Source organism: Leucopleurus acutus (assembly GCF_964270905.1).
Source record: "Leucopleurus acutus genome assembly, chromosome: 6".
In the NCBI taxonomy this organism is placed as follows: Eukaryota; Metazoa; Chordata; class Mammalia; order Artiodactyla; family Delphinidae; genus Leucopleurus; species Leucopleurus acutus.
In genome coordinates this window covers 7,960,223-7,973,960 of record NC_139149.1, presented here as the reverse complement: position 1 = coordinate 7,973,960, position 13,738 = coordinate 7,960,223, and the positions used below count along the sequence as shown (strand labels likewise).

Here is a 13,738-nt window from a genome sequence, read left to right as displayed (position 1 = left end):
AAAGGAAAGAAATAATAAAGATCAGAGCAGAGAGAAGCAAAATAGAGAAGAGATAAACAACAGAGAAAAATCAATAAAACCAAGAGTTGATTCTCCGAAAAGATCAACAAAATGGACAAACCTTTAGCTAGACTAAGAAAAAAGAAAAGATTCGAATAACTAGAATCAAAAATGAAAGAGGGAACATTACAGAAATAAAAAGGATCAGGGAATTCCCTGGCAGTCCAGTGGTTAGGACTCCATGCTTGCACTGCAGGGGGTGCAAGGGTTTGATCCTTGGTTAGGGAACTAAGATCCCACATGCCATGTGGCATTGCCAAAAAAAACCGAAAAACCCTCCAAACAAGAGAAGCCCAGGGACTTCCCTGGTGGCGCAGTGGTTAAGAATCTGCCTGCCAATGCAGGGGACACAGGTTTGAGCCCTGGTCCAGGAAGATCCCACATGCCGTGGAGCAACTAAGCCCATACGCCACAACTACTGAGCCTGCGCTCTAGAGCCTGTGAGCCACAACTACTGAGTTCATGTGCCGCAACTACTGAAGCCTGCGTGCTGAGAGCCTGTGCTCCCCAACAAGAGAAGCCACCGCAATGAGAAGCCCATGCACTGCAATGAAGAGCAGCCCCCACTCGCCACAACTAGAGGAAGCCCATGCACAGCAATGAAGACCCAACGTAGCCAAAAATAAAATAAATAGATAAATTTATAAAAAAAAAAGAAAAGCCCAGATCCAGATGGAACGAACACTTCCTAACTCACTGGATGAGGCCAATATTACCCTGATACCAAAACCAGACAAAGTCATTACAGGAAAACTATAGACCAATTATCTCTTCTGAATACTGATGCAAAAATCCTCAACAAAGTACTAGGAAACCAAACTAAGCAACATATTAAAAGGAGTATTCATCACAACCAAGTGGGATGGATTACTAAAAGGCAGGATGGTTCAACACATGAAAAGTCAATGTAATATATCATATCAGTGGAAGGAAGGGGGAAAAATACACAATCATCTCAACTGATGCAGAAAAAGCATTTAACAAAATTCAATACTCTTTCATGATAAAAACACTCAGCAAACTAGCAACAGAAGGAAACTTCCTAAACATAGTAAAGATCATATAAGAAAAACCTATACTCAACATCATATTCAATTGTGAAAGACTGAAAGCATTTCCCCTTAGCTTTTCCTGGTTCACATTAGGAACAAGACACAGATGCCCACTTTGCCACTTTTATTCAACATAGCATTGGAAGTTGTAGTAAGAGCAATTAGGCATGAAAAGCAACAGGCTTCCAAATCGGAATGAAATAAGTAAAATGATCTCTGTTTGAAGGTGACATGATCTTTTATGTAGAAATACCTAAAGACTGTACACACACACACACACACACACACACACACACACACATACACACAGAGTGCTGGAGCTAATAAATTCAACAACACTGCAGGATACAAGATCAACACACAAAAATCAGTTACATTTCTATACACTATGAACAATCTGAAAATGAAATTAAGAAAATTCCATTTACAAGAGCATCAGAAAGAATAAAATATTTAGAAATTAACTTAACCAAGGCAGTGAAAGACATATAACGAAAACTACCGAATGCTGCTGAAATAAATTAAAAAGACATAAATAGGGGTTCCCTGGTGGCACAGTGGTTGAGAGTCCACCTGCCAATGCAGGGGACACGGGTTCGTGCCCCGGTCCGGGAAGATCCCACATGCCACGGAGCAGCTAGGTCTTTGAGCCATGGCCGCTGAGCCTGCACGTCCAGAGGCTGCGCGTCCGGAGCCTGTGCTCCGCAACGGGAGAGGCCACAACAGTGAGAGGCCCACGTACCGCCAAAGAAAAAAAAAAAAAAAGACATAAATAAATGGAAACACATCCCATGTTTATGGATGAGTAAACTTAATACTAAGAAGTCAATACTATCCAAAGTGATCTACATATTCAATGCAATCCTTATCAAAATCCCAATGATTTTTTTTTTTTTGCGGAAATAGAAAAACCCATCCAAAAGTTCATAAGGAATCTCAAAGGATGCCAAATAGCCAAAACAATCCTGAAAAAGAACAAAATAGGAGGACTCACACTTCCTGATTTCAAAACGCACTACCAAGTTACAGTAATTAAAACAACACGTGGTGCTGGCATAAAGACCAATGGAATAGAGTCCAGAATTAAACCCTTGTATATTTGGTCAAATAACTTTTGACAAGGGTGCCAAGACTATGTAACAGGGAAAGAACAGTTTTTAAAACATTTAGTGATGGGAAAACTAGACATTCACATGCAAAAAAAAAAAAAAGTAGCCTTACTTTACACCAAATACAAAAGTTACCTTAAAATGGATCATAAACCTAAATGTAAGAGCTAAAACTATAAAACTCTTAAAAGAAAATATAGAGGGAAAGCTTAATTTTTGCAACAATGTCTTGGATGTGACACCAAAAGCACAGTCAACAAAAGAAAAAACAGATAAACTGAAGTTCATCAAAATTTAAAACATCTCATGGATGAACCTGGAGGACACTATGTTCAGAGAAACAATCCAGTCATAGAAAAACAAATAATGCATGATTCCACTTATATGAGGTATCTAAAATAGTCAAATTCATAGAAGCAGAGAATAAAATAGTTGTGGGGTTGGGGGACCAGCAGGTGGTGAAAATGGGGCATTGTTATTCAATGTACATAAAGTTTCAGTTATTCTGATGACTAAGTTCTAGAGATTTGCTGTACAATGCCTGAAGTTATTAATATGGTACTGTGCACCTAAAATTTTGTTAAAAAGGTAAATATGTTAAGTGCTCTTACCACCACCAAAGAAAAGGGGGTGAGGGGGACACAAGGAATTTGGGGGAGGTATTGGATATGTCTATTACTCTGATAGTGGTGATGGTATCATGGGTGTTCATATATGTCCAAACTCATAAAATTGTACACATTAAATATGTGCAGTTATATTTTTTTATCAATTACACCTCAATATAACTGTTTAAAAAATTTTAAACTTCTGTGCCTCAAAGGACACAATCAGCTGGGTGAAAAGGTAATACATGGAATGTGAGAAAATATTTGCAAACCATTTATCTGATAAGAGGTTAACGTCCAAATATATAAAGAACTTTTACAATTCAACAACAAAAAACAAATAACATGATTAAAAAGTGGGCAAAGGACTTGAATAGACATTTCTTCAAAGAAGATATACAAATGGCCAATAAGAATATGAAAAGATGTTCAATATCACTAATCATTAGGGAAACTAATGCAAATCAAAACCACAATGGAATACCATCTCACACCCCTTACAATGGTTACTATCAAGAAAAAAGAAAATAATAAATGTTGGCAGAGATGTGGAGAAATTGGAACTCTTGTGTACTGTTGGTGGGAATGTAAAATGGTGCAGTCACTATGGAAAACAGTATGGCGGTTCCTCAAAAAATTAAAAACTAAGTTACCGTATGATCCAGCAATTCCACTTCTGGGTATATACCCAAAAGAATTGAAAGCAGGGACTCAAACAGGTTTTTGTACTTCCATTTTCATAGGAGCATTATTTACAATAGCCAAAATGTTAAAGCAACCCAAGCGCTCACTGACAGATGAATGGATAAACAAAACATGGTGTATATGTATACAATGAAGTATTATTCAGCCTTAAAAAGGAAGTCGATTTTGACATATGCTACAACATGGATACACTTTAAGGACATTTTACTAAGTGAAATAAGCCAGCCAACAAAAATACAAATACTGTATGATTCTACTTATTTGAGGTACCTAATCAAATTCATACAGACATAAAGTAGAAAGGTGGTTGTCAGGGGCTGGGGTCAGAAGAAAAGGAGGAGTTTTTGTTTAATGGGTCTTGAGTTTCAGTTTTGCAAGACGAAAAGAGTTCTAGAAAAGGATGGTGGTGATGGTTGTACAACAATGCTAATATATTTAATGCCACTGCACTGTACACTTAAAAAAATAGTGAAGACAGTAAATTTTAGGTTATTTTTATTTTACTACAATTTTAAAAATACCAAAGAAACACCCCAAAACACTTACTTCTTGCAAAATCCCAACAAGACTCAAATCTAAACTTAATGATCCTGCACTGTGCTTTCCTTCAAATGCAACCTTTTTTTTTTTTGGCTGTATTGGATCTTTGTTGCTGCGTGCAGGCTTTCTCTAGTTGTGGCGAGCGAGGGATACTCTTCATTGGAGTGCGTGGGCTTCTCATTCTGGTAGCTTCTCTTGTTGTGGAGCATGGGCTCCAGGCGCGCAGGCTTCAGTAGTTGTGGCACACGGGCTCAGTAGTTGTGGTGCATGGGCTTAGTTGCTCCTCGGCATGTGGGATCTTCCTGGACCAAGGCTCAAACTTGTGTCCCCTGCATTGGCAGGCAGATTCTTAACCACCGCACCACCAGGGAAGTCCCGCAGCCATTTACTTTTAAAATGTAGGGTTTTATTTTGTATTTTAAATGATCTACTAACATTGTAAATACCTCCATTTCGTATGCTTTGAGGACTACCATTCACTCATGTCTTAAAAAAAAAAATTATTAAGCGTCCACTCACTATGTGCCACATATACTGTAGTAAACAAAGTCCCTGTACTCTTGGGGCTTACACTTTAATGAGGAAGACATACAAGTGAATACAAAGTGCCAATGAAGAAAACAAACTCAGTGAATGAGTAAACAGGTAAGCACTCTAAAAACTGAGAAGGTATCAGTCTGAAGAAGAGTCAGTGGGAAAACTCTCAAGGCTAAAGAATAGCACACACAAATGCCCAAAAAGCTTAGCATGCTCCAGGAACTGTAGGAAGGACTGTGTGGTCAGTACTTTACAAAGCAAAGGGGGAGTGGCAAGAAATAAAATGAAAATGTAAGCTATAGCCACTACCAGGAAAGTTCATAAAGGAGTTTGACTATCATATATAATACAGCAGAAAGTCAGTTAGTGGTTTTAAGCAAAGATAAGATATGATTTGATCTGGGGTTTTTTGTTTGTTTGGTTGCATTTGTTTTTGTTTTGTTTTTAAATATCACATTGGGGGACCTCCCTGGTGGTCCAGTGGTTAAGACTCCATGCTCCCAATGCAGGGGGCCCAGGTTCGATCCCTGGTCAGGGAACTACATCCCCCTTGCCACAACTAAAGATCCCGCATGTCGCAACGAAGATCTCGCATGTAGCAACAAAATATCCCGCGTGCCACAACTAAAGACCCCGTGCAGCCAAATAAATATAAATAAATAAATATTAAAAATAAATAAATATCACATTGGCTGCTGAATAAATGTAACAGCCAAAATGTGTATCACTCATAGAATGGATACACTATAAATTCAGGAACTGAATGTTATTTAGTTGGTTCATTTGCATTACTACAGATACATGTAACAAAACATGGATATTTATTCATATTGAGCAAACAATGCTTGAAGTTAAAAACATATGTTGAGCAAAAAAGCAAACAAAAAAGAATGCTTACAGTGTGCTTTCATTTGCAAAAGAGGGGAGGAATGACTTTAAGTGCAGATAGATAACAGGTACTACCTCAGCCAGGTGACCAGGGTCAACATCACAGTGATAAATCAAGTTTATATTCAACCTTTAATATGATGTTATCAAATATGATGAAAATGGCACTTTACCTTTGTGGTCTTCCTCCAAGAACTCATAAACTAAGTAATATGAGAAAATATCAGTCAAAATGAAATTTGAGAGACAGTCTATGAAATATCTAGTCAATATTCTTCAAATCTGTCAAGGTCATTAAAAACAAGGAATGTTTGAGAAACTACCACAACCCAGAGGAATTAAGGCATTATAAAAACCAAACGTAATCTGGCATCCTAGATGGGATCCTGGAATGGAGAAAGGACAACAAAATCTCAATAAAATATGAGATTAATAATGATATATCAATATTGATTCCTTACTTGTGACAAATGTATCATAATAACATAAGATGTTAATAATATGGAAACTGGGTGCAGAATACAAGAACCCTCTGAACTATCTAAAAGTTTCCTGTAAATCTAAAGCATTCCCAAACTCAAAAAATTATTTAAAGAATGAACTGTAAGAGAAACAGAAGCAGCAAAAACAGTTATAAGGTTACTTAAGGTCCAGAAGGAGATGATGGTATATTAAAGTGTTTAGAATAATATGGCAGCAGGTAAGATGGAGGGAAAAAAAAAAGGATTCATGGTATATTTTGAAGACAAAATAAAAAGAGCTTGGACTTCCAGTTAATGCGGAATAAAAAGGTCAGCAAATCCTCTTCTCCAAAAGTAAGAATAAAACTGGACAAATTGCCAAAAATAACTATTTCAGGGATTTGGAAACTGCCAAAAGATAAACAACAAATTGAGAAGTATTTATTCAGGGAAAACTACCAGAACTTCAGGTAAAGCAGTGGGAGTCAGAAGACTCCCAACACTAGCCCAGTTTGGCCTACATAAGAACTTTCAACAGGGCAGAGTTGGCCCTGAAATTCAGCAGCTCTTGCTAAAGGGCTTGACTTGATTTGGTGTGAAAGATGAAAAGTCACGCTAAGTGACACTGTCAATAAAAGGAAAAAACAGGGTAAAAATGAACAGGGAAAACCAGTAGCTCTGCTAGGAGGAGGAGGAAAGGGTCCCAGCTGGGGGCAAAGTCAGACCAGTCAAAAATTTAATGGGAAGATCTTGAAAATGAGAGAGCCACAGAAGTGCTGGATGAACTGTACAAATCCCTGGCTGACTAGGAAACTATGGGCATATGTAGACAGAGGAAACCCAAGAGGGCCAGGTACAAAGTAAAAAGTAAGGTCCACTTGGCTATTGCCTTAAATTTGCACTCTCCAATTCACACACATCCACCAGAAGATGGCTGAAGCCTTACAGGCTTGAAGTATTTGAGTGTAACCTCTGTTCTATCACTGACTGACCACTAAGTTATGCAGTCACAGGGCAACCCTTAGGAAGTCTGGCTTTAAAAATACAAACAGAGGGCTTCCCTGGTGGTGCAGTGGTTGAGAATCTGCCTGCCAATGCAGGGGACATGGGTTCGAGCCCTGGTCTGGGAAGATCCCACATGCCGCGAAGCAACTAGGCCCGTGAGCCACAACTACTGAGCCTGCCTGTCTGGAGCTTGTGCTCCGCGACAAGAGAGGCCGCGACAGTGAGAGGCCCGCGCACCGCGATGAAGAGTGGCCCCCGCTCGCTGCAACTAGAGAAAGCCCACGCACAGAAACGAAGACCCAACACAGTCAAAAATAAATAAATTAATTAAAATACAAACAGAAAAACAAACAAAAATAACTAAGCAAATACAATAACGGCCAAACAAGAATGGGGAACAATGTATTCCATGGATTAAGTAGAAGCAACTTGGTTTAAAAAAAAAATCCCAATCCAGAGATCCTACAATGTATTATCTAATATGTCTAGTTCTCAAAAAAAAAAAAAGTGAAGCAAGCAAAGAAAGAGAAAAGTGGGACCCATACTTAATATACATATATGGAAAAAAGCTATCAGTAGAAATGGACCCTGGGTAGGCTAAAATGTTGGAATTAGCAAAGACTTCAAGGCAGCTATTATAAATATATTTAAAAGAATTAAAGGAAAATCTGGTGAAAATTATTCCATAAATAAGAAACATCAATAAATAGAAACTATAAAAAAAGAACTGAAATGGAAATTCTAGAGGTGAAAAATACCATATCCAAATGTAAAGTGTATCAGATGGACTCAACAGTAAATCTGAGATGGCAGAAGAAAGAATTAAACTCCACAAAGAGATCAATAGTAGTCATCTAATCTGAAGAACAGAGAGAAAAAAGACTGAAGGAAAATTAACTAAGTCTCAGAGACCTGTGAGACATTAAGCAGACGAACACATTTTAATGCATGTCCCACAAGGAAAGAAGAAGAAAAAAGTGGACAGAAAAAAATATCTGAAGAAGCAATGGCCGAAAAGTTCCCAAATTTCTTGAAAAACAGGAATCTACAGACCCAAGAAGCTCAATAAACTCTAAGCACAATAAATATCAAGAAATCAACACCTAAAATTTTTTTAAAGTCATTTGAAAAATCTTAAAAAAAAGATTCACACCTAGACACACACTGTAATTAAACTACAGAAAGCCAAACATAAAGAACATCTTAAAAGCTGAAAGAAAATAACTCATTTTGCTAGAGAGGAAAAATACAACTACTAACTTCTGTCATAAATAACTGAGTCAGAAAAAGGTGGAATGGCAGGTGTAACAACAAAAATAAAACAAGAACACAAATATCAAGCAAGAATCATATATTCAGCAAGACTATGCTTTAAAATGGAAGGTGAAATAAAGACATTCCTAGACAAACAAAAACTGAGAGAATTCACTGCAAGAAGAACTGCTTTATAAGAATAAGGGGGGACTTCCCTGGTGGTCCAGTGGTAAAGAATCCACCTTCCAATGCAGGGGACGCAAGTTTCATCCCTGGTTGGGGAACTAAGATCCCACATGCTGCAGGGCAACTAAGCCCGCGCGCCACAACTACTGAGTTCGCACACCTCAACAAGAGAGCCCGCATGCTACAAGCTACAGACAGCCCACGCGCTCTGGAGCTCAAGCACCACTAGAGAGAGAAAATCTGCCCGCCACAACTACAGACAAGCCCGCGTGCCACAACGAAGAGCCCACGCCATAACGAAAGATCCCACACACCTCAATGAAGACCCCGTATACTGCAACTAAGACCTGATGCAGCCAAAAAAAAAAAGGCAATAAATTTAAAAAAAGGAAAGAAATACTAAGGTGAGTTCTTCAGACTGAGAAGTGACATCAGATGAGGTAACTCAAATCCAATAGACAAAATGAAGCACACTAGAAAGACATATGAGAGTTAAGTTTGAGGATTATTAAAATTTTTTCTTCTCTTAAGCTCTTTAAAAAACATATGATTGTAATTAAGCTAATTCACACATACATGTGCGCGTGCACACACACACACACACACACACACAGAGACCATTCCACCCATTAATGGCAGATTACACATTCTTTTCAAGCACCCACGGAACATTCACCAAGGTAGACCTGGGCCATATCCTGGGCCACAAAATAAATTTCAACATATTTAAAAGAATTAAAATCATATAAACTATGTTCTCTGACCACAGTGGAAGCAATCCAGAAAGTAACAGAAAGACAACAAGAAAATCTTCAAACATTTGGAAGTGAAACAACATACCTAAAGAATAATCTGCAGCTAAAAGAGAAAGTCTCAACAAATTTTTAAGTATATAGAACTAAACGGAAATACAACATGTAAAACACAGGCAAAGAAGTGGTGAGAGGAAAAATTATAGCACCATGCTGGGCTGCTATTACACCTGCCTCCGCCCACCCAACAACTGCTCCATCTAATGTCTTTGGGGGTCTTGCAAATATGGAAAGGGGTAAGGCAAGAATGAATCCTGTGGTGTGGAATTGGGATTGAAGGTATCATCATAAGTCACAGTTTTGAAATATGTAAAAAAACAGATATAGATGTACACAAACACACACATTTGTACCTATATATTTTTTTTGTCTTTTTTTTTAAATATAAATTTATTTATTTATTTTTGGCTGTGTTGGGTCTTTGTTTCTGTGCGAGGGCTTTCTCTAGTTGCAGCGAGCGGGGGCTGCTCTTCATTGCGGTGCACGGGCCTCTCACTATCGAGGCCTCTCTTGTTGCGGAGCACAGGCTCCAGATGCGCAGGCTCAGTAGCTGTGGCTCACGGGCCCAGTTGCTCCGCGGCATGTGGGATCTTCCCAGACCAGGGCTCGAACCCGTGTCCCCTGTATTGGCAAGCAGGTTCTCAACCACTGCGCCACCAGGGAAGCCCCCCTATATATGTTTTAAAGCTTTGTCTATGGAGACCTGGAAGCAGTGACATCCTACTCACAATGAGTACACCTGCTAAATGTTGGTTTCTAAATACCAATCTCCACTAAGAGGAATGAAGGATCCTTGAAAATACGGATTATTTCCATGTATGAATCAGGTAACTGCAAAGGAAGCCTAGAACATCTTACTGTGCCAGGAAGAAAGTATGCAAAGAATCGTGGGACATGTCAAAAGGACACAGGAACGACCTTGAAGGGGCTCCCACTAGCCAAATATGGGACAATTTGGGCTTCAAAATAAATAATGATCGATTACAACCCACTGAACAAAAAAGGAATCCATGAGTCCACAGACACATCATTAAAAAATGAATCAATAAATGGGAGAAGAGGAAGAAGACTTTCCTTTATTCTGACGTTCAAAGCATGGGTTATTGAATGTAGACTTATAAATTATAATAATAAAATTATAAGATCATTATTTGGCAGTCATCAGTAGTAATAATTCAGCCAAGAAAAATCAATAAATGCTAAAACTAGTGGGTGAAGTGATGAGGAACGAGATACTTAGTCTCAAAATATCTTTCCCCCCAATGTTTATTAATTATAAAGGAAAAAAGTACTTTTTTTTAGTAGAAATCTGGCAGAAAGCTTAGTTAAGCAATCAATTAACATTACCAGTAATGGGCAAATTAAAATCATTTACACCTGATGGGATGCATTGAGAAGACTATCACATCACCTCTGTGATGTTCCTGCCAAAAATATATAACCTAAATTGAATCACAGGGGAAGCATCAGACAAACCTCAACTGAGGAATATTTTAAGAGTCAACTACTCTATAAATTTCAAAACTATCAAGATCATGAAAGTCAAGGAAACATGGAAGAACTGTTCCAGACAGAAAAACACTAAATACAAAATATGATCCTAGATTGAATTGTGTTGCTAAAAAGGACATTACTGAGACCACTGGCAAAACCTGAACGGGTTCTGTGGATTAGATGATACTATTCTATCAATGATAACTTCATGATTTTGATGGCTGTATTCCAGATATGTAAGAAAATGCCCTTGCTGATAGCAATTACAAACTAAAGTCTTCTGGAGTGATGGAGCCTCATGCTGGCAACTTAGTCTCAAATGATTAGAAAAGAAACTTCTTTACAACCATTTCTGCAACTTTTGAAAATTTCTAAAGAAAAAATTTTAAACAAACAAAGTTGGGAAAATATAAACATTACTGTTCCTCCCCAGTCTTCACTATCTCATCAAAAAAGCGTCTCTATTTTTCCAGCTGTTCAAGACAAAAATTTGGGGATAGCCCTGATTCCTTTCATTTTTTCATTCTACATTCCAACCTGTCAGCAAATCCTGTTAGCTTTTCCTTAAATATATATCTCCACCACTACCATTCCATTCCAAGGCATGATCATCTCTTGTGTGGGTTACTGCAATACCTTCCCATCTAACCAGCCTGTTTTCACTCCAAACCCTCATACAGTAACGAGAGTGATCTTTTTTTTTTTTAAGTCAGTGGATAAATAAACTGTGACACATTCAAGCAACAGAATACTCAGTGCTAAAAGAAATGAGCTCTCAAGCCATGAAAAAGACATGGAGGAACCTTAAATGCAATATTATAACTGAAAAAAGCCAATCTGAAAGGGCTATATACTGTATGACTCCAACCATATGACATTCTGGATAAGGCAAAATTATGGAGACAGTAAAAAGATCTGTGGCTGCCAGTGGCAGCCAGGGAGGGAGGGAGGAAGGGATGAATAGGTGGACCACAGAAGATTTTTAGGCCACAGAAGATTCTGTAGGGTATTATAATAATAGTAGATATATGTCATTATAAATTTGTCAGGACTCATTCAATAAATAACACAAAGAGTGAACCCCAATGTAAACTATGGACTTCAATGAATAAGAATGTATTGGGACTTCCCAGGTGGTCCAGTGGTTAAGACTCCACAATGCAGGGGGCCCGGGTTCGATCCCTGGTCAGGGAACTAGAACCCGCATGCCGCAACTAAAGATCCCGCATATGTTGCAACTAAGACCCGGCACAGCCAAATATAAACAAACAAATAAATAAATATTTTTTTAAAAAGAATACACCAATACAGGCTCATCAAATGTAACAAATGTATCAATATCACACTAATGCAAAATGTTAATAATAGGGAAAACTGGGAGGGGTGAGGAGGTAAATGGGAACTCTGTACTTTATGGTCAATTTTTCTGTAAACCTAAAACTGCTCAAAAAAAAAAAAAAAAGTAAAATTCCTTCCTTTTCACAGTCGGCAAGGGGCGGGGGGAAATACAATGAGATTCCAAAAGAATGGCCATATGAAGTGTTGGCAAGGATGTTGTGCAACAAAAACATCCACATTGCTGGTAAGGATGTCAAACAGTACAACCACCTTATGAAACAGTCTGGCAAAATCTTACAACCCATCCATTTCACTCCTACATACTTACTCAAGAAAAATGAAAGCGTATGTCCACACAAATACTTGTACACAAATGCTCATAGCAGCGTTATGTGTAATAGCCCCAAACTGGAAACTCAAATGTCCATCACCAGGTGCATAGTTAATTTATGGTGACAAAAAGCAGATCATTGGTTGCCTAAGGACAATGGAAAGAGGCAAGACAGTGATGGGACTAGAAAAGGGCATGAAGAAGCTTCTGGGGGTGGTGGATATGTTCACTATCTTGATGGGGTGATGGTTTGACAGGTGTGTATGTCCAATTTTAGCAAATCACATATTTTAAATGTGTAGTCTGTCAAATATCTCAATCCAGCTACAAACTTTATTCTATAATGCTACTAGCACTGCAACTCTGACCACTGACTTTAAGCCAATTTATAAGTTACACAAGTCTCACTACCTTACAGACACCCCTTGCTTTTGATTTTTAAAAAATTACGCAGACTGGTGGCCCCTTTATTTGCCAGACTACAAATGAATTCTGACTCTAAAAAAATAAAGTCTGCCATCATTTGTCAGACACATTCCAATTTCAGGTATTCAAAAATTCGGAAGACAATTTCAAAGGAGTACTTCCCCAGTAATATTGGTCACTTCCAGTTAGGAAGAACTGGGTAGCTGGGGGGTGAGAGTTGCACTGTGTATCTTTTCATAGTTTCTGAACTTTGTACCATATTATCTACTCAAAACCATATAAAGATCAAATTTAAAGAGACCTTTAAGCGTTCCCAAAACATCTTAAGTACTGATATAATAACAACAATATGTAGCCTCCTAGAATGATTTAAGAAAATACTTACCTAGATGCAATAAATCTGGTTAATCCTTAATAACTTAATAGCGCTAGCTCTAATGTAATTTCAAACTGGTTGAATGATCACCCTCATGTGCAGGCAATCATTTGTAAACAGGCCTGCACATCCTCAGAAAGGCAGAGAAAAATCTAATGTCCATCTAGTGGTCCCTGTTGTCATGATAATCATCATATTTAGGATGTTTTTGCTTCCTTTCTGTTATCAAGTTCTAAAAGACTTTTTAGTTAATAAAATGTTTTATTATTTCTTGAACTGACATTTCAAAAGGACATGTAGTTTATCTGGCAAATCAAATTTGAGTTTTCACATTTCCTTGGAAAGCAGAGTATTGTAGTAGAATGTTTTAGATTCACACAGGGACTTGCATTCATAACTCTTGCCATTCTGAATACAATCAGAGTATTCATGGTCTTGTTTATAAAATGAAGATATCAGAGGTCATATTCCAGGTTTGCTTTAAGCACTGAATAAGATGATACGTATAGCACCTAACACAAATACCTAACATAGAGATTCTAACTTAATAGATGTC

The 13,738-nt window shown here is 38.0% G+C and overlaps 1 protein-coding gene across 4 annotated transcripts in view; it reads right to left on the bottom strand.

Moving 5' to 3' along the window:
• The window catches only part of MAP3K2 (mitogen-activated protein kinase kinase kinase 2), a 97,607-nt gene that overhangs the window by 62,866 nt on the left and 21,003 nt on the right, over positions 1-13,738 (bottom strand). The gene's annotated exons all lie outside the window — the stretch shown is intronic.